Here is an 18,860-nt window from a genome sequence, read left to right as displayed (position 1 = left end):
GGGCTGGTGAGCCCAAGATCAGCAGGCTGGAGAGCAGGGCTGTTGCTCACAGGCTGTGAAGATGGCTGAATCTCAAGATCTGCAGGCAAGACGGTAGGTAAGCTGCTAGCTCAAGTCCCAAGAACTGGAGGTCAGATGAACATAGCCAGCTGCAGGATCCAGAATAAGAAAAAGCCCTGGCAAGCAAGGAGAGCAGGAAGGACTAGGTGGTAGATAGTAGAGCGATGAAGGCTGAGGGAGCAGTGAGCCGCCACAGGCCCTACCCCAGCCGGTACCACTCACAGCAGATCATGGGGGTGATCACATATCAAATCTCAACAGTGAAGTGATCACAACATTATACCACTGCCAAAACACTGACAATCATGGCCCAGCCAAGTTGACACACAGTCTTAACCATCACATCAAGCATGATGTCCTTCTCCAGGGACTCGTCCCTCCTGATAACATGCCCAAAGTACGTGAGATGAAGTATACCCATCTTCGCTTCTAAGGAGTATTCTGGCTATACTTCTTCAAGACAGATTTGTTCGTTCTTCTGGAAGTCCATAATATATTCAATATTCTTTGCCTATTCATTGTCCAGCTTTCGCATGTATATGAGGCAATTGAAAATGCCATGGCTTGGGCCAGAGTACCTCAGTCCTTAAAGTGATATCTTTGCTTTTAACACTTTTAAGAGATCTTTCGCAGTAGATTTGCCCAATGCAACACATTATTTAATTTCTTGACTGCTGCTTCCATGGGTGTTTATTGTGGATCCAAGTAAAATGAAATCCTTGACAATTTCAATCTTTTCTCTGTTTATGACCATGTTGCTTATTGGTCCAGTTGTGAGGATTTTTGTTTTCTATATGTTGAGTTGAAATCCATACTGAAGGCTGTAGTCTTTGATCTTCATCAGTAAGTGCTTCAAGTCCTCTTGGCTTTCAGCAAGTAAGATTATGTCATCTGAATATTGCAGGTTGTTAATGAGTCTTTCTCCAATCCTTATGCCACGTTCTTCTTCATATAATCCAGTTTCTCAGATTATTTGCTCAGCATACAGACTGAATAAGTATGGTGAAAGGATAAACACTGACAAACACCTTTCCTGACTTTAAACCACACAGTATTGCCTTGTTCTGTTCAAATGACTGCCTCTTGGTCTATGTACAGGTTTCTCATGAGCACAATTAAGTGTTCTGGAATTCCCATTCTTTCTCAATGTTATCCATAATTTGTTATGATCCACACAGTCAAATGCCTTTGCATAGTCAATAAAACATAGGATCCATCTGACATCAGCAATGAAGTCCCTCATTCCACATCCTCTTCTGAGTGCAGCTTAAATTTCTGGCAGTTCTGTCAATATACTGCTTCAACCACTTTTGAATGACGTTCAGCAAAATTTTTCTTGGGCTAGGAGGGCGAAGAATGCAGGATTCAGATGAGGAGAGCCTCTTTGAGGTCATCAGTTTACTTGAAGATGGAGGTAAAAAAAGCAGCTTTGAGGCTGGGCCCTCCAGCCCCTAACCCGACCTTCTAAAGAGGCCAAATTTGTAGCTTCTTGGGCAAAACTCAGGAAAGCCCCTAATCTGAGAGACATGCTCTCCTTGGTCATACTACTTGGAATTCCAACAAGCAGAAAGGTTCATTTGGATAAACAGACATTCTCTTTTTAAATATAAATGTTTCTGAAGTAGGTAAGGGTGAAAGGAAAATCTGCTGGTTGGTGGAATTAATCCTGCCTCCCGGCTTACTCTTAGCACCTTCTTGAAACCCTGGAAGAGGCCTCTGGTGAGCAGAGGTCACTTCTGGAGAACATCGAGCTTTAAGGTCTAAGGTAGAAGCCCTGTTCTTGCCCCTCTCTCTCCAGGGACCCAATGTGAAAAACAGGGCATTTTCAGGAGGCCCCAGGAGACTTCAGGGTTGACTCTTGCCCTCAGGAGATGGTCCTTGATAATATTTATTGAGCACTTAGTTTGTGTTAGGACTTTTCTAAGTATTAACTCATTTAACCTTTACTACAGTCTTCATGAAGTCCCTGGGTGGTGCAAGTTGTTAATACACTTGGCTGCTAACCAAAAGGTTGGAGGTTCAAGTCTACCAGAGGTACCTCAGAAGAAAAGCCCAGTGATCTATTTCTGAAAAATCAGCCATTGAAAATCTTATGGAACACAGTTCTACTCTGACACACGTGGGGTTGCCATGAGTCAGAGCTGACTCAACAGCAAATGGTCTGGTATATAGCCGCCTCAGATTGATGTTTTTATTGTCCACATTTTACAGACAAGGAAGCTGCAGTTAAGGGACTCACTCAAAGTCCTAGATCTAGGACATGATAGAGATAGGACTCAGTGTAAAAAGTCTAGTTCAGAGACTGTGCTGTAATCATGCTACCACACCAAAACCAAACCCATCGCCATTGAGTTGATTCCGACTCATAGCGACCTTATAGGACAGAGTAGAATTGCCCCAGAGGGTTTCCAAGAACTAGCTGGTGGATTCGAACTGCTGACTTTTTGGTTAGCAGCTGAGCTCTTAACCACTACACTGTCTACTAAATGGGTGAGAACTCCAAAGCTACTTGCTGCTCCATGGCAGAGTGGTGGCCAGCTAGAGCTGGCTTCTTAGGATTCAGGCACAAGCCTGCCTCCATCTGAGGGACACCCCTCTTGGGATTGAAAAGATTTTCCATTGATGGGGATCAGAAAAATATATAATCTCTTCTCTATCCCCCACCACTAGTAGAGCATAATGACAATAGCCTGGCTTTGAATTCTAGCTGCATTTCCAGCCCTTGACCTTGGACAAGTAACATCCTTGACACTTCAGTTTTCTTATTTACAAAATGGGAATAACAGTGGTACCGGGAACAAAGAATTAAGTGCATGAATGCACAGAAAGCCATAAATACAATGCCTGGCTCACAGTGAGCAGTCAATAAGCATGAACAAGAATAATGACAGAGACTGCACTCTCATTTTTCTCATCCAGGCCTTGGTACCCGACTTATCTAGCAAGCTCTCTTTCCCACTCTGCTACAAGAGGTAACAAAAGACCAGGGCGATGGAGACTGTTCAGTCAGCAAGCACCAAATGCTTAATATCACCCTACACAGTAACTGGCTATACAGTAGGTACCCAATAAATATTTTTGAATGAATGACATGCGTACTACAAACCAAGTACTATATCAGGCCCTGGGAATACAGAGAGAAATTTGATAGGCTAGACCTGAAGGAACTCACAATTAAATCGGGGAGTCAGTGTTTTATTTTGTTTTATGATAACAACAGAGTACAACAGTCATCTTGACTGTTGTCGTTAGGTGCTGTTGAGACAGCTCTGACTCATAGTGACCCTATGTATAACAGAACGAAACTTTGCCCGGTCCTGCGCCACTATCACACCAGTTGATGAACCCATTGTTGCAGCCACTGTGTCAATCCATCTCATTGAAGGTCTTCCTCTTTTTTGCTGACCCTCTACTTTACCAAGCATGATGTCCTTCTCCAGAGACTTGCTCCTCCTGATAATATCTTCAAAGTAAGCAAGGTGCATCATAATAGGAGGATGCAGAAATGAATTGGGTGGACACTAGTGGAGTACCCAGAAGGGTACTTAAGTGAGACTGCTGAGGAGAGTGGGTTAGGAAAGGCTTCTAAGCAGGGGGGCACCAGCCAAGTCTAGAAGAACAAAGTAGGAGTCAGTCTTGCAGAGAAGTCAGGTGAGGACATTCAAGCAGAGAGAATAATGTGGACCAAGGACAGAGGCATGAAGACCACCATGATTTTGTGGAACAAACAGAAGATAGATTTATTTTAACTGTTGGTGATTACAGAGACCATTAGGCCCAGCATATCCTGGCTGGAGAGGGAAGAAGTCAATGTTCTCCCCTCCTTCCAGCACATACATGCATCCAGTGCTAAGGAGCTGTGGTCTTCTGGTACAAACACGACTGAGTGGCAGGAAAATTAGACTGGAGAGTGAAGGCCCCTGTTGTCAGCTTTGGGGAAAATTTGTTCTTTTATTCATTTTTGTTCTCTAGTGCCAAATTCAAGCTTCTGCAAAAACTGGGTGTTCCCCAAATGCTTCAGACAGACTGGCAGGGCAACGACACAGGCAGCCAAAACTGTGAACAGGCTCCCCAATTGTTCTGGGGACTTACTGTTCTCTAGCCCTTTACCCTGAAGGGCCCTGAAGGCTGGGGTGTGCAGGCCTCATATTATCTGTGTTGACAGAAATAGATTCCCTGGCATGGAAACCGAGGAGCACAAAGAGAGATATACACACAGCTATATGGGTGTGTACCCCTAGATGTATTTTCCCCCTAAAGCATAGATTGGATATTTTTGTCTTCCACAAAGCTGAACTTGGACAAAACTGCACATAAACAACTTGCTTCTCCAAATCACTGTCTTTCATCATCTAACAATTAGATTGCAATTCACTGGTTTCTAGAATTAGTTTAAAGCATTCAGTAGGCAATGACTCCTATTACAATAATATCTGCCAAAAAAGTCTCCAAGTTGGTCTGAACCCCAAATGATTCAAAATATAATATCCACATCTTCTGTCTGAACTCCCTTTTCTAATCCTATTGAACTTCGTCCTAATTTTACATAAGGTCCATTTGTCTTGATCAGAAGCTTAATAGACTAAAACGGAAATACTATATTTAAGATATATGGCCCTGAAGGGGACTAAAACTTGTTTTCTTCCTTAGATTTACAAGAAAGTCAATTTTAGTTCAATTGGTTTAACTTCAATAGTCATTTTTTTTTTCTTTTCTGCAGAGGTCAAGTAGGTTTCAATTGCAGAGAAGTAAACAAAAGCCGATCTCTCACTTAAGGAGGCCTAAGGTTAACAAAATTCAAGCAAGCCATTTCTGAGTGAATTGACCTGTTAGAACAAATCGACACTATTTCTAAAAGACTACTACAATTTGCAAGTGGTTGTTTTGACATCCCCTCTCCCCCATCTACAGTAGTCAACATAACTTGAGCATAAAATGCCATTATACTGGGCACAAATTCTCCATTATGTCCACAAATGGAGGCAAGATGGCTTAGTGGATTCTAATCCCAGCTCTGGTTTCAGTGGAGCTTCCATACTTCCAGACTAAGACAGACTAAAACAGACTAGAAAGAAAGGCCAGGAGATCTACTTCTGAAAGTTAGCAAGTGAAAACCCTATGAATCACCACAGAACATAGACTGATAGAGTGCTGGAAGATGAGTCCCCTAGATTGGAAGGCACTCAAAATGCACTGGCTGCAACAGTGGACTCAAATATACCAATGATCATGAAGATATTGCAGGACTGGGCAACCTTCTGTTCTGTCGTACATGGGGTTGCCATGAGTCAGAACCAACACGACAGCAACTAACAACAACAACAATCCCAGCTCTAACTTCTTGAGAAAACCTTAAGAAAGTCACTAGAATCTCTAGATCTCGGTTTCTGTGCCTGTAAAAAGGGGATGAAAGTACCTGTGCTGAACAAGGTTAGTGGTTGCTAAGGAAGAGTGGAGCATGACTGCTAATGGCTAACGGTTTTCTTTTGGAGGGGGTGATGAAATGTTCTGGAATTAGATAGTGGTGATGCTTGTACAACCTTGTAAATATACTAAAAACCACGGATTGTACACTATAAAATGATGGATTTTATGCCATGTGAATTGTACCTCAATATTTTAAAAAGGAACATGTGCCACTTCACAGGCCTATCATTAGGAGGCAAAGAGGAAGTATACACAAAAGCCTTTGTAAAACTATAAAGTGTCATTTTTAGTGATCAGTTGTATTAGTTGGCGTTTTTATTTTGGTTGCAAGTAATAGAAACAAAACTCACTGGTTTACACAATTAAACCACAGGATGCTTCAGAGCCTAGAACTAGAGACTCCAGCTGGGCCAAAATTCTATCCATCTCTCATCTTGGCTTTTCTGAATGTCAGCTTCGTTCTCTCAGTTGTGGCAGGAGAAATGGCCTGTGGCCACCAAACACGTAACTTCCTTTTGCCACCAGAGAAGGGTCTGAGTCTTTGGTTCTCTGGCCAGGAGTTCAAAAATCCTGTGGAAGGGCTCCAGTTGGTCCAGTCTGGGTATGATGTGCAACCTTAGCCCAATCACAGTGACCAGGAAGACAACTTTTTTAATAAGATGGCGGCTCCCATTAAATCATATGGTTAGAAGTAAACTTCCCAGAAGAAGGGGTGAACAGGATGCTGCCCTCAGCAGATAAAACAACAGATGTCCCCACAGTAGACCAATGACCCAAGCTTCACCATGTTAGAACCAGAAAGGACCTTAGACACCTGTAAAAATGATGTGGCGGCAGTGTCTGACCTCCTCTAACTTCACAAGAGGGAAGGAGAATCAAGATCAACAGCCTAAGGCAGATTGCTATGAAGTAGAGGTCAGACATACCTCCTCTCTCTGCCGTCTTTACCAGTTCTGACACCATCTGTCTCTCCCATGGCACTCTCTACTTCTCTGCTGGGTTTGATAAGTTGTTGCAATGGCCACACAGAACTCAACAGACCATACTCACAGTTATGGGGTTTATTAGGGAAGTAACAGGTTACAGTTCAGGTTCAGGAACACTCAGGATACAGGTCTTTGATCAGGACAGCCTCTTCTTAGCCGTGATGCAGGTAGGTTTCTCTCCAGCCCTCCACCCCTTGGCCTGGCCTCTGCCTTGCTCCAGTAAGCGATACAAAGCTCTTTTAGCTCTGCCAATAAGTGCCCAGAGGCACCCTACTCCACTAGTAAGGCTTGGCCAGAAGGTGCTCAGCTCCAGCTCTGTGGGTCAGCAAACCTAGCTCTACCAAGTGCCCAGAGGCATCCTACTCTGCCAGCAAGCCTCCTGCTGAAAGGCACTCAGCTTTCTGGCTCCATAGGCTGGGAGGCCCACCGTGCCATCTCCTGCTGGTTTCCTGCCTCTGCTGCTGCCATTTCTCTGCCACCACTTCTTGCCATCTTCAGTGTTACAGCTCTCTCGCTCTCGGTCTCCTAGTTCCAGGAGCTTCTTAGCACAGCGAGCCCAGGTCCGAAGGACGTGCTCCACTTCTGGCTCTTCTTTTTTGCTGGTGGTGAAATACTCTCCTCCTGCCTCTTGGATGGCTCTTTTTGAGCCTAGTGGGATGGTAAAACTGACCAATCCCTTGTTAGGCTTCCATATACTTTATTTGCATAGTCCCACTCAATCACTGTGTGTGAGTCACAAAGACTATGGCTAGAAGGGCCATATTAAGTAATTCAGTGCACCGTTAACACCTTAGAGAGCATCTAGTCCAACATCTTCATTTTACAGAGGAGGGCATTATGTTCAGAGGACTAATTAGCTGAATCAAGACTGAACTTGGTCTTTCAATTGCTAACCTAGTGAACCTACACTAGTGATTTCCAAATGCCACACCATGGCATAAACTGGGGAATTTTTAAAAATACAGATCTAGGGCCCTCATTCAGACCTAAATCAGTAAGTATTCTTTGGGACTGGGACAAGTGAGTCTGCATTCTATTGCAAGCACCCCCAGGTAATTCAGATGCTTGGGATATACCACTTAGAACAGAAAACAAATAGTAGTGTCTGGATACCACCCCTAAGGAGCTAATTTACTTGATTTGGGTTGTGGTGATCTCTAATGTGCAACCAAGATTGAAAACCACTAGCTTAGAATAATGGTTCTTAATTCTGACAACTCATTGTAATCACTGAGGAAGCTTTAATAAGATTTCAAATGCCTGGGTCCAATCCCTAGAGATTCTAATTTAATCAATCGGGGACTCAAGGCATTGATATTTTTCCAAAGCTAACCAGGTACTGAGGTTCAGCCAAGGTTGAGAACCATCAACTTAGATAGTCCTTGCTGACTTCCTTACACAGGAATTGTGAATGAGATATGGATGTGGAAAGTTATTGTAAACTAATGTGTTATAAAGCGTGATGATGATGATTATTATGATGATGACAATGATGGTGGTATTTGTTGAGTGCTTACTATGCACCAGGAGCTATGCTAAACATTTCATGACCATAATCTCATTTAATTTTCTAAACATTAGCCTGCTAGTAATATTTCTCTTTCTTTATCCCATCAGTTGAAGACAATCAATTTAATACATTATTACACAGTGTCTGTTCTTTCTTAACAGAAAAATATGGAGATTTCATCAGTACTCCGGTGACAAAAGTTTGTTTTACTTAGGATAAATGTAAATTTTATAGTTATTTGAGATGAAATAAAAATAAATGTGTGTGATGCTATCAATGCAAATAACTTACCTGAAGTAACATCAAATGAACAGACACCTTCCATGTAGCCTTCTAAGTTCACGTAACGATGACAGCTATGCCTCATACTGGGCCTGGAAACTGGAAAATTTAGATACATCCCAGTTTAGGAATAGGAGAATGTCAGAGAATGTGTATTGCAGAGTCACAGAAACATGGTATTACCCCTATTTACAGATGAGGCTTTAAAAAATTAAGTAACTTGCTCAAAGTAACATGGTTCATCATATGGCCAAGCCAGTAATGGAACCCAGTGCCCCTAATGGTAGTCATGGCCCAGACAAAATCACATCAGTGCTGCCTGTCACCAGCAGTTGGACTTTTAGGACCTAACCAATCCCTATGGTAGAATTGGTATGTCTTCTCAGTGCTGTGTATGTCCTAATTTTAAAGTATTTTGAAATAGGTACAATACTTGAAAATTCAGAGTCCAATAAGAAATAAATGTATTTGTTGTTGAAAATATCCCCAGAAGAAAGTCCTGAAATCAAGGAAGGAAAATAGGCTGAGACTATTAAGAATAAGGATGAAAATGATCTGTTGGGTCAGTTTTATGCTTTGAACTGGGCATTGTCAAAGAGTTAGCATGACCAAATTTACCTGACATTGCTTGTTCTTTTATTTCCTTTTATATTTTTTCTTTATTTTTATATTATTATTTTTAATTATAAGAAAATTAAATGCTGATTGAAAAAACAGAAAACAATAAAAAACAATATAAATGAAACAAACATCCCCATTAAACACCGTCCTCACTCCCCTAAGAGATAATCATTATGGTGAATATTTTTCCAGAATATACATATCTAAACATGTTTTTTCTTTATTAAGGTTGGATTATACTGATATGTATTTTGAAACTTGCTTTTGTTATTTAACATATTTCTTTATTAATTTGGACTCTCTAGAAAATAATCTCTATAAATGAGTTCATTCTTCTGTAGATATATAAGTATAAATATTATATTAATGTTTTCTTTTGCCAGATAAAAATAAAGTAGCCCACAGTTTGGTTTTATGTCCCATTAGAGGTTCGCAATTTTCCCTTTCACAGCTGTTCAATAGTTTTTGCCTTCAATATTTTTTTCCTGCATTATGATTTTCATGGAAACTAATACAGTAAGTATTTTAGCCTTACTAGGCTCAGCGGTTAAGAGCTCCGCTGCCAGCCAAAAGGTTGGCAGTTTGAATCTACCAGCCGCTCCTTGGAAACCCTATGGGGCAGTTCTACTCTGTCCTACAGGGTTGCCATGAGTCAGAATCAACTCTATGGCAATGAGTTTGGTTTTTTTGGTTTAGATATGACAATAAAATAATGGGACTTTTTAAAAATCCAACCATGTATCTGGATGAGTATTACTCTTTCAAGTTTTCTTAGGAAAATCATGTGCTTATTTCTTCTTCTTCTTTTTTTTTTAATATATTTATTACACTTTAGATGAAGCTTTACAGAGCAAACTAATTTCTCATTAAACAATACACATATTGTCTTGTGACATTGGTTGTCAACCCCACGATATGTTAATACTCTCCCCTTCTTGACCTTAGCTTCCCCTTTACCATTACCAACTTTCCTGTCCCTTCCTTCTTTCCGTCTTTGCCCCTGGGCTGGTGTGCCCATTTAGTCTCGTTTTGTTTTATGGGCCTGTCTAATCTTTGGCTGAAGGGTGAACCTCAGGGGTGACTACATTACTGAACTGTAAGGGTGTCCGAGGAGCCATACTCTTGGGGTTTCTCCAGTCTCTGTAAGATCAGTGAGTCTGGTCTCTTTTGTGTGTGTGTGAGTTAGAATTTTGTTCTACATTTTTCTCCAGCTCTGTCCAGGACCCTCTATTGTGATCGCTGTCAGAGCAGTCGGTGGCGGTAGCCGGGCACCATCTAGTTGTGCTGGACTCAGTCTGGTGCAGTCTGTGGTAGTTGTGATTCATGCACTTATTTCTTAGGAAGCCACACACTTACTCTAATGAGGATACCATTGCTCAAAATGTTTTGAAAATCTTCTTTTGGAATTGTCTTTAGCACAAAATTATGAGCTATGGATGAAAATTAGTTATGTTGTCCTGTAGTACTACTTTTTCCTTCTCTCTTTCTTTTTAATGAAAACTGGAGCCTCTGATATAGGACAAAGAACACTGGACTAGGAGCCAGAAGATCTGGATTCAAGTTCAGCCTCTGCCACCTACTAGCTTTTTAACTGCATATCCATTAATTACACTTAACCTCATTTTCCTCCTCTACAATTTGAGAACTAAAGCACCTATACCCGGGCTTGTTCTGAAGAGCAAATGAAACAAGGCATTGTTTTTGCACCACGTGAAAGGAAACACACTATCCAAATCTAAGTTACTATTGCCCAGCTTGATTAGAACTAAATGGACCCAAAATGACTCTTGGCTATTTCCAAAAATCAGATGTACCCCTGAAAGGATAAATATTCCATCATTGAAAGAGTATTCAAAAGAATGTGGAAGTGGCTATGATCCCTCAGGTCAATCCGTTGAACCCCCAAATGTGAACTCAGGGCTTATACGCCCTGTGTCCTTTTGGAGCTGAGATCCAGAGAAATTATATCCTGTACTAAAGCTCTCCTCACTCTCCAAGTCCTTCACATTCCCATTGTTTCCTGGCTCTCTGCTCCCTCGCAGCCACTCCATTGGACAAAGTAGGAAACGCTGGCTAAATGCAGGGCATTTATGAAAACGAAATTTGGAAGGATCCTGGCTTGGCTTTTGACAAAAACATATCATATCTCTCTGATACCCAGCAGCCTGGGCAAACTAGACCTCCTTTCAAACTTGATTCTAGCCCTACTGATATTCTTAACATTTTAAAACAGCTTAGATTTGAGGGGCAGAGCCACAAATTCCACAGTGGAACACAGGGCATGAGTAGGGAGTTCTGTCACCACGAGAGGCTATGCGTGAGAAATTAACCCCAAAGCTGAGCAGAGACACAATCACATGCACCACTGAACAGATCCCGGCCATCCAATGGAATCATGTGATAGATTTGACTCTTATCACATGAATGAAACATTTAGCCAGGTTATCCCAAGCTTCTTGCTGTGAAACTAATCCTCCTTTGTAATATGCAGGAGCAATTACTGACGTCCATCATCTGCAGTTTCAAGGTAAATTTCAAATCTAAGTGTTCTCTCTTTTCATTTTTCGTGTTAATAAAAAAATAAATCAATAGCGACCACTTAGCTATTCCAGCAATGCATGCACAACAAGTAGTCTACTGAACAGAAGAATGGACGTATACATATCATTTTAGGACCTTCTGTATCATTTTTTTTCCCTTTAGGTTTAAAAGTGTGCTTTGTTTATAAGAAAATAAGTAAGGAAAATTCTTGTACATTCTCTGAGGAGAAGAAAATCTCTCATATGTGGATGTAAAGTTTTCATTTATGGTGATGAGTTGTCCTGTATGATAACATCCTTACTAACCAAGGTTTTACCGGGGGCACCCTCACTAGATTCCATTGTCTGATTTTGCAGGTTTTGCCGTTAGTACCGGTAGAGTATCAAGTGCCTTTAAAAAAAAAGGCAAACACAAATGCAATATTATTTGAAATAGTTTACAAGAGACAACTATTCCAGCGATAGATTAAACACACTGAATAATCTGACCCAAGATTTGGTTATCCTTGGCTAAAGGCATATAGACTATAAAACTTAAAATATATATATATATTCTCAGCATTTTTTAGAAATTTATTGAGATGGAGGAATTTCAATGAGCTACCTCTATTAATATTCTGTAACTATCAGCTTAGAAGCTGAGTATCTGATGCTTGAAGGTAAATTAGATATTGAAGCAGCAGAGCAAATGCTCAAATGTTCTCATCTAGCAGGAATCAATACCTTCTGCCCATTTTGTAAGGCATTTTATATCCTTATCTGCACTTGTTGCCTGTAAACATTTGCAAAACATATAGAATGGCTCCTGATCACTTTGTTCCATCAATTATTGTTGTTGTTTTTGTTGTTGAGTGCTGTTGACTCGTAGTGACCTCATGTGACAGAGTAAAACTGCCCCATAGGGTTTTCTAGGCTGTAATCTTCACTGATGCAGCTCTTTCTTCCCCAGAGCTGTGGGTAGGTTCGAACTGCCAACCTTTCACTTAGCAGCCTAGTGCTTAACCATTTGTGCCACAGGTCTTAGTATTAATATTAAAATAAATTACTTAATTTGAAAAATATTTTAAGTAATGATAAGACTAAACATTCCCTCTTTTCTCCTAATGGAGACTTAATAGTTCTTCCCAATGAGTACTTTTTAAATAAATATTTATTTTTAAAGTAATTCATGTTCACTGTTGCAAAATCCAAAAATGGAGATTAAAAAAAGAAGACAAAAGTCACTTATAGTCCCATCAACAAAGAACAATTCAACATTTTGATGTGTATCCTTTAAGAAATATTATATTTCAACTGAAAACATATTTGTTGCATTGTTTAACATATACCCAGGACTGTTCTGGATGCTAAAAAAAAGACAGATGAATGAAACATGGCCCTTATCCCCAAGGACTCAAAATAGGGCATTCAAGTTATTGATTAGAAGCTGATGTCTTCATAGAAGGGTTAGTTGACATGTTAGTTTTCCATGTTTTGAATATTTATGGATTTAAGTCTAAATGGAAACAGTTCATTTTCAGCTATATCAAAGTCCACTACCACCTCTTTGATATCAACTTACTGCCTTTTGTGTCCTGTGCATATGGCCTAGACTGTAGTAAATGAATTTGATGGTATCCAGACATGTTTATTCTTGTAGGGTAATGCCCATTTCTCAGTGTGTTTTGTGTGTTGGTTCCTGGGGATGTTGACAGGTATTATAATGTAGGGAAAGGTATCTCATGGTCAAAACTGTCTGGGAAATTCTGAGTTAAACAACTACACAAAATACAAAATCAACTTTTTTATGGTTACACACCTACATATGGAAGCTAAAATTATAAAGCTTCTAGAAGAAAACATAGGAGAATAATTTTGTGATCTTGGGGTAGGCAAAGATTTCTTAGTAGGACATGAAAAAAATTGACAAATTGGACTTCAACAAAATTAAAAACATCAGATAGTCAAAGGACATAGTTTAAAAAAAGACACTGTTAAGAAGGTAGAAAGGCAATTCACAGAATTGAAGAAAATATTCACAATACATATATCTGACAAAGACTCATATCCAGAATATACAAAAAATTCCTACAAATCAATAATTTAAAAGATAAACAATTTTAAAAGACAAAACTAAAAAAAAATGGCAAATAACTTGAAGAGATACTTCACAAAAGAAGATACATAAATGGTCAATAAGCACGTGAAAAGATGTTTAAAGTCGTTAGTCATCAGGGAAATGCAATTAAAATCATAATAAGGTACCACTTCACATCAACTATAATGACTGAAATTAAAAAAAGATTTAAATGCCAAACCATGGCAAAGATATGGACCAACTGTGACACATTGCTGGCAGGAATATATAATTGTACAACCACTCTGGAAAACAGTTTTCTAGTAAATAGATAGCTACTAATAGCAATATTTCACTCCTAAGTGGACTTTACAGTATAAATGTACATATATATTATGCAGAGGAAAAGAAACCAAACACAAACTAGTACATACTCTATGATACCATTTATAGAAATTCTGTATGCTGAGCAAATAATCTGAGAAACCAGACTATATGAAGCAGAACGTGCCATCAGGATTGGAGGTAGACTTATTAAGAACCTGTGATATGCAGATGACGCAACCTTGCTTGCTGAAAGTGAAGAAGACTTGAGGCACTTACTAATGAAGATCAAAGATCACAGCCTTCAGTTTGGATTACACCTCAACATAAAGAAAACAAAAATCCTCACAAATGGACCAATAAGCAACATCATGATAAACGGAGAAAAGATTGAAGTTGTCAAGGATTTCATGTTACTTGGATCCACAATCAACACCCATGGAAGCAGCGGTCAAGAAATCAAAAGGCTCACTGCACTGGGCAAATGTGCTACAAAAGACCTCTTTAAAGTGTTGAAAAGCCAAAATGTCACCTTGAAGACTAAGGTGCGCCTGACCCAAGCCATGGTGTTTTGATTGCCTCATATGCATGCGAAAGCAGGACAATGAATACGGAAGATCGTAGAAGAATTGATGCCTTTGAACTGGAGTGTTGGTGAAGAATATTGAATATACCATGGACTGCCAAAAGAACTAACAAATCTGTCTTGGAAGAAGTACAACCAGAATGCTCCTTAGAAGCAAGGATGGCGAGATTACGTCTCACATACTTTGGACATGTTATCAGGAGGGAGGAGGGATCAGTCCCTGGAGAAGGACATCATGCTTGATAAAGTAGAGGGTCAGCGAAAAAGAGGAAGACCCTCGACGAGATAGACTGATACAGTGGCTGCAAAAATGGGCTCAAGCATAATAGCAATTGTGAGGATGGCGCAGGACCAGGCAGTGTTTCGTTCTGTTGTACATAGGATCACTATGAGTCGGAACTGACTTGACAGCATCTAACAACCAAATATAAAATACAACAACAGGTAAAAATAAGTTATGATGATAGAAATCATTTAGAACAATGATTGCCTCTAGGGAGAGGCTGGGGGTGACTGGAAAGGGGCACAAAGGAACTTTCTGGAGTGACAGAAATGTTCTCTATCTTGATTTAGGTGATAATAACACCAGTGCATACTTACTGGTTAACTTTTTAATTTGACATAATTTTTAACTTAAGAAAACTTGCAAGGCTAGTACAAGTAACTTCCATATTTCTTTATCCAGATCCATCAATTGTTAGGTGTTGAAACTCATTGAACTGTACGCTCAAGATCTATGCATTTTACTGTATATAAATTTACCTTAGTAAAGGAAGGGAAAGGCTATTTTTACTGAAAAACTTCTCAGAATTTGTCAAATCTTCAAAAGAATGATGTACACTATGTGCATTACTTCCTAGACATTTTTGGATGTAAAACCTAGTTTTCAATGAAAACCTGCTACACCAGTGTTCTGAGAATACTCATTGGACACCAATGCTCAGCTCCGACTGCATATTGGAATCACCTGGGAAGCTTTTAAAACTCCAAAGCCCAGGCTGCATCCCAGACTAATTAAACTAGAATCTCTAGTAATGGAAGCCAGGCATCAGCCTTTTTAAAAGCTCCCAGTTGATTCCAATGTGCAGTCATGGTTGAGAGCCACTATTCTATGGAAACATAATCTCTCTCTTTTTCTTGTGGTAAAATATATATGTCAAAATATTTGCCATTTTAACCATTTGTAAGTGTACAATTCAGTGACATTATTACATTTATCGTGTTGTGCAACCATCACTGCTATCAATTTCCAAAAATTTTTCACCACCCCAAACAGAAACTCAGCACCTGGTCAGCAATAAATCCCATTTCCTGCCCCACGCCCTGCCCCAGCCCTTGGTAACCACTAATAAACTTTTGTTTCTATGCATGTGTCCATTCTAGATATTTTATATACCTGGGATTATATAATATCGCCCTTTTGTGTCTGACTTACTACACTCAGGATAACGTCTTCAAGGTTCATCCATGTCGTAGCATGTATCAGGACTTTGCTTCTCTTTATGGCTGAAAATCATTCCATTGTGTGTTTATACCACATTTTCTTTAACCATTCATCTTGATGGACACTTGGGTTGTTTCCACCTTTTGATTACTGTGAATAATGCTGCAATGAACATTGGTGTACAAGTATCTGTTTGAGCCATGCTTTCAACAGTGGAATTGCTAGATTATAAGGTAATTCTATGTTTAACTTTTTTGAGGAACCGCCAAACTGTCTTCTATAGCAGCTGCACCATTTTATGTTCCCACCAGCAATGCATGAGCATTTTAATTTCTCCACATCCCCGTCAACACTTTTTTCCTTCTTTTCTCATAAAAGTCATCCTAGAGGGTGTGAAGTGGTATCTCATTGTAGGTTTGATTTGCATTTCCCTAACTCTAATGAAAGGAGCCCTCGTGGCACAGTGGTTAATCTCTTAGCTGCTAACCAAAAGGTCTTTGGTGTGAACTCACCAGGTTCTCCAAGGGAGAAAGGTGTGGTAGTCTGCTTCTGTAAAGATTACAGCCTTGGAAACTCTATGGGGCAGTTCTGCTCTGTCCTATAACGCTGCTATAAGTTGGAATTGACTCGATGGCAAAGGGTTTGATTTCAGGGATGCTAATGATGTGGAGTATCTTTTCATGTGCTTATTGGCAAATGTATATCGTCTTTCAAAAAATGTCTACTCAAGTCCTTTGCCATTTTTAAAAATAATTTTATTTGTTGTTGGTGGTGAGAATATACACAGCAAAAACATACACCAATTCAAGTTTCTGCATGGACTTTCAGTGACATTGATTACATTCTTCCCGTTGTGCAACCATTCTCACTCTCCTTTTCTGAGTTGTTCTCCCCTCTTGGCATACACTCACGGCCCCCTAAGGTTCCTATCTAATCTTTTGACTTCCTTTGCCCATTTTTAAATTTGATTATTTAATTAGTTGTCTTTTTGTTTTTGCACCAACTCTTTTAATAATCTGACTTGCCCAATTAGAAGAGAGCTCCCATTTAATAAACATCACTATCAAGTCCAAGGAGATGTGACCGCACTTGCAGGGTGTCTACACTGGGAATAGAGGTCTATCTTCCCAGCTATTGCCCACTTGGCTGGTTTTCTGACCCTCTGGTTCTCTGGATTCTGCCCTTTAGACCCTCAGTCCCTGCCTGAACTTGATTTCAGGGACTGACCTCTCTGGATCAGGTGCCTACATAATCTATAGTATTTGCCTATTTTCTTCCAGCGAGCTCTACATTATTATCTGATGGGTTGCCCAGCCCCCTGCCATTCGATCAGCATGCCAGGAAAACAGGCTTCGGTCTCTTGGGCTGTTCACAGCCTGTATCCTGAACTTTTTCAAACCATTCCACTTCCCACTCTGTTTCCAGACCTGTTTCTGTTCTCCTCAGCTGCTGGTCTCTGGCCTGATTCTTGACAACGATCTCAAACTGATCCCTTGGATCTGACAATTTATATTGCTCCTTTGGCTCCAGCCCTTGGCTCTAACTGTGATACCCAGTTGATAGATCTCCAGGCATCTATCATACTAGTCTACTCTTTTCTCTCTGGTAACAACCCAGCACCCTCCAACCCAAACAACCATCCCTCAATGGTGCCAGCCGAGTGAGCCCCAGCTCAGGAAAGGGAATGAGGCAGTTTCTCCCAGCCTCAGTTAACTTCCCTGGTCTCGCGTGCCAGGGCCTGCAGTTTGGGCCTGACCACTCTGACTTGGTTGGTCTTATCCTCTGACCCAGCCAGGCTGGCCTTATACTACTGGACTTTTGGGATTTTTAAAAAGCTCCCCCGGTGATTCCAACGTGCAGTCAGGGCTGAGAAGCGCTATCTTAGAGCATCAGGTTCCAATAGGTATTCCTCAGGACACTGTTGGACATCATAAAGAACTGGAATTCAATAAGAAAATGCCTAGACGTGCACTAGGCTGAAGCCTTTGTATCAAGTTTCTGTGTGGTTCTGAGGGGCTGGTGGCTGCCCCGCATTCCATTCCACTGACCATGTGGTGCCCTCTTGGTGCAGGCAGTTGGATGAAGTGTGTATCAGAAAATACAGCTGCTCGCCCCTCAGAACTCCAAGTGCCCTCTGTGTCATCTGCCTTCCCCCGGCTCAGCCTGCCCCTTCCTGGCCTGGGCCATAGCTTTGATCCAGGGTTTATCTTCACATCTATTCATGGTTTGTATCTGTCCCTAGCCTCAAATTCATGTCACAGATCCCTCCAAGGGGATGGAGAGGCCAAATTCCTGGCATCATGTTCATAGACATCTGTTGTTTTTGCCTGCCCGACATCCACTCCCTTCTTCTGGTAACAACATCCAACTTTTGCTTGGGAGGACCTATGCTCACCTCCAGGCAAAAATAGTATAGACCCAGCATTAGTGTAAAGTGCCCCTCCCTTGGCCAAGGGGTGAGTAGAAGTCCCAAATTAATTCAGACACTCTCTCTGAAACTTGAACGGAGCAGAGCAGCAAAAGCTTTAAAATGGCTAAATATAGTCAAAATTACTTATCCTGAATGTAAGGCTCATTTGATTTTGCTACTATAGCCTCTCAACTCTTTAGTTCCTGCCCTTTTCTAAGCTTCATTCTTTCATTCTACAGCTTTTCCTTCAATTCCAAGAGCCCCCTCCCCCTTTTTCTTCTTATGATGGCAGAGCTGGTTCTCAGCAGATACAACTAGTTCACAGCAAACCTTTTCCTCCTTTTCTTAAGATTTATAAGTTATTTTTCCAAGGCAGATTTATATCACAGGATTGTATTAAGTGCCTGTAGAATAGAACTAGACCACAGATCATTCCAAACAGCCCTCACATTTTGCAGATGAGGAAACTGAGATCTTAGGAATTTGGGTAGCCTGCAGTGCCCCTGCCATCTACTTTCTGATTTTATATTACGGAAACTGCCTATTAATCACTTCTGGATGGATGAGGGAGGGTGAGCCTTATTTAATACTTGGAGCACCCTCCCCCATACAAA

This window comes from Trichechus manatus, unplaced genomic scaffold, assembly GCF_000243295.1.
Source record: "Trichechus manatus latirostris isolate Lorelei unplaced genomic scaffold, TriManLat1.0 scaffold00007, whole genome shotgun sequence".
Lineage (NCBI taxonomy): Eukaryota > Metazoa > Chordata > Mammalia > Sirenia > Trichechidae > Trichechus > Trichechus manatus.
The sequence above is the reverse complement of the archived record's forward strand: the minus strand, read 5'-3'. Positions refer to the sequence as shown.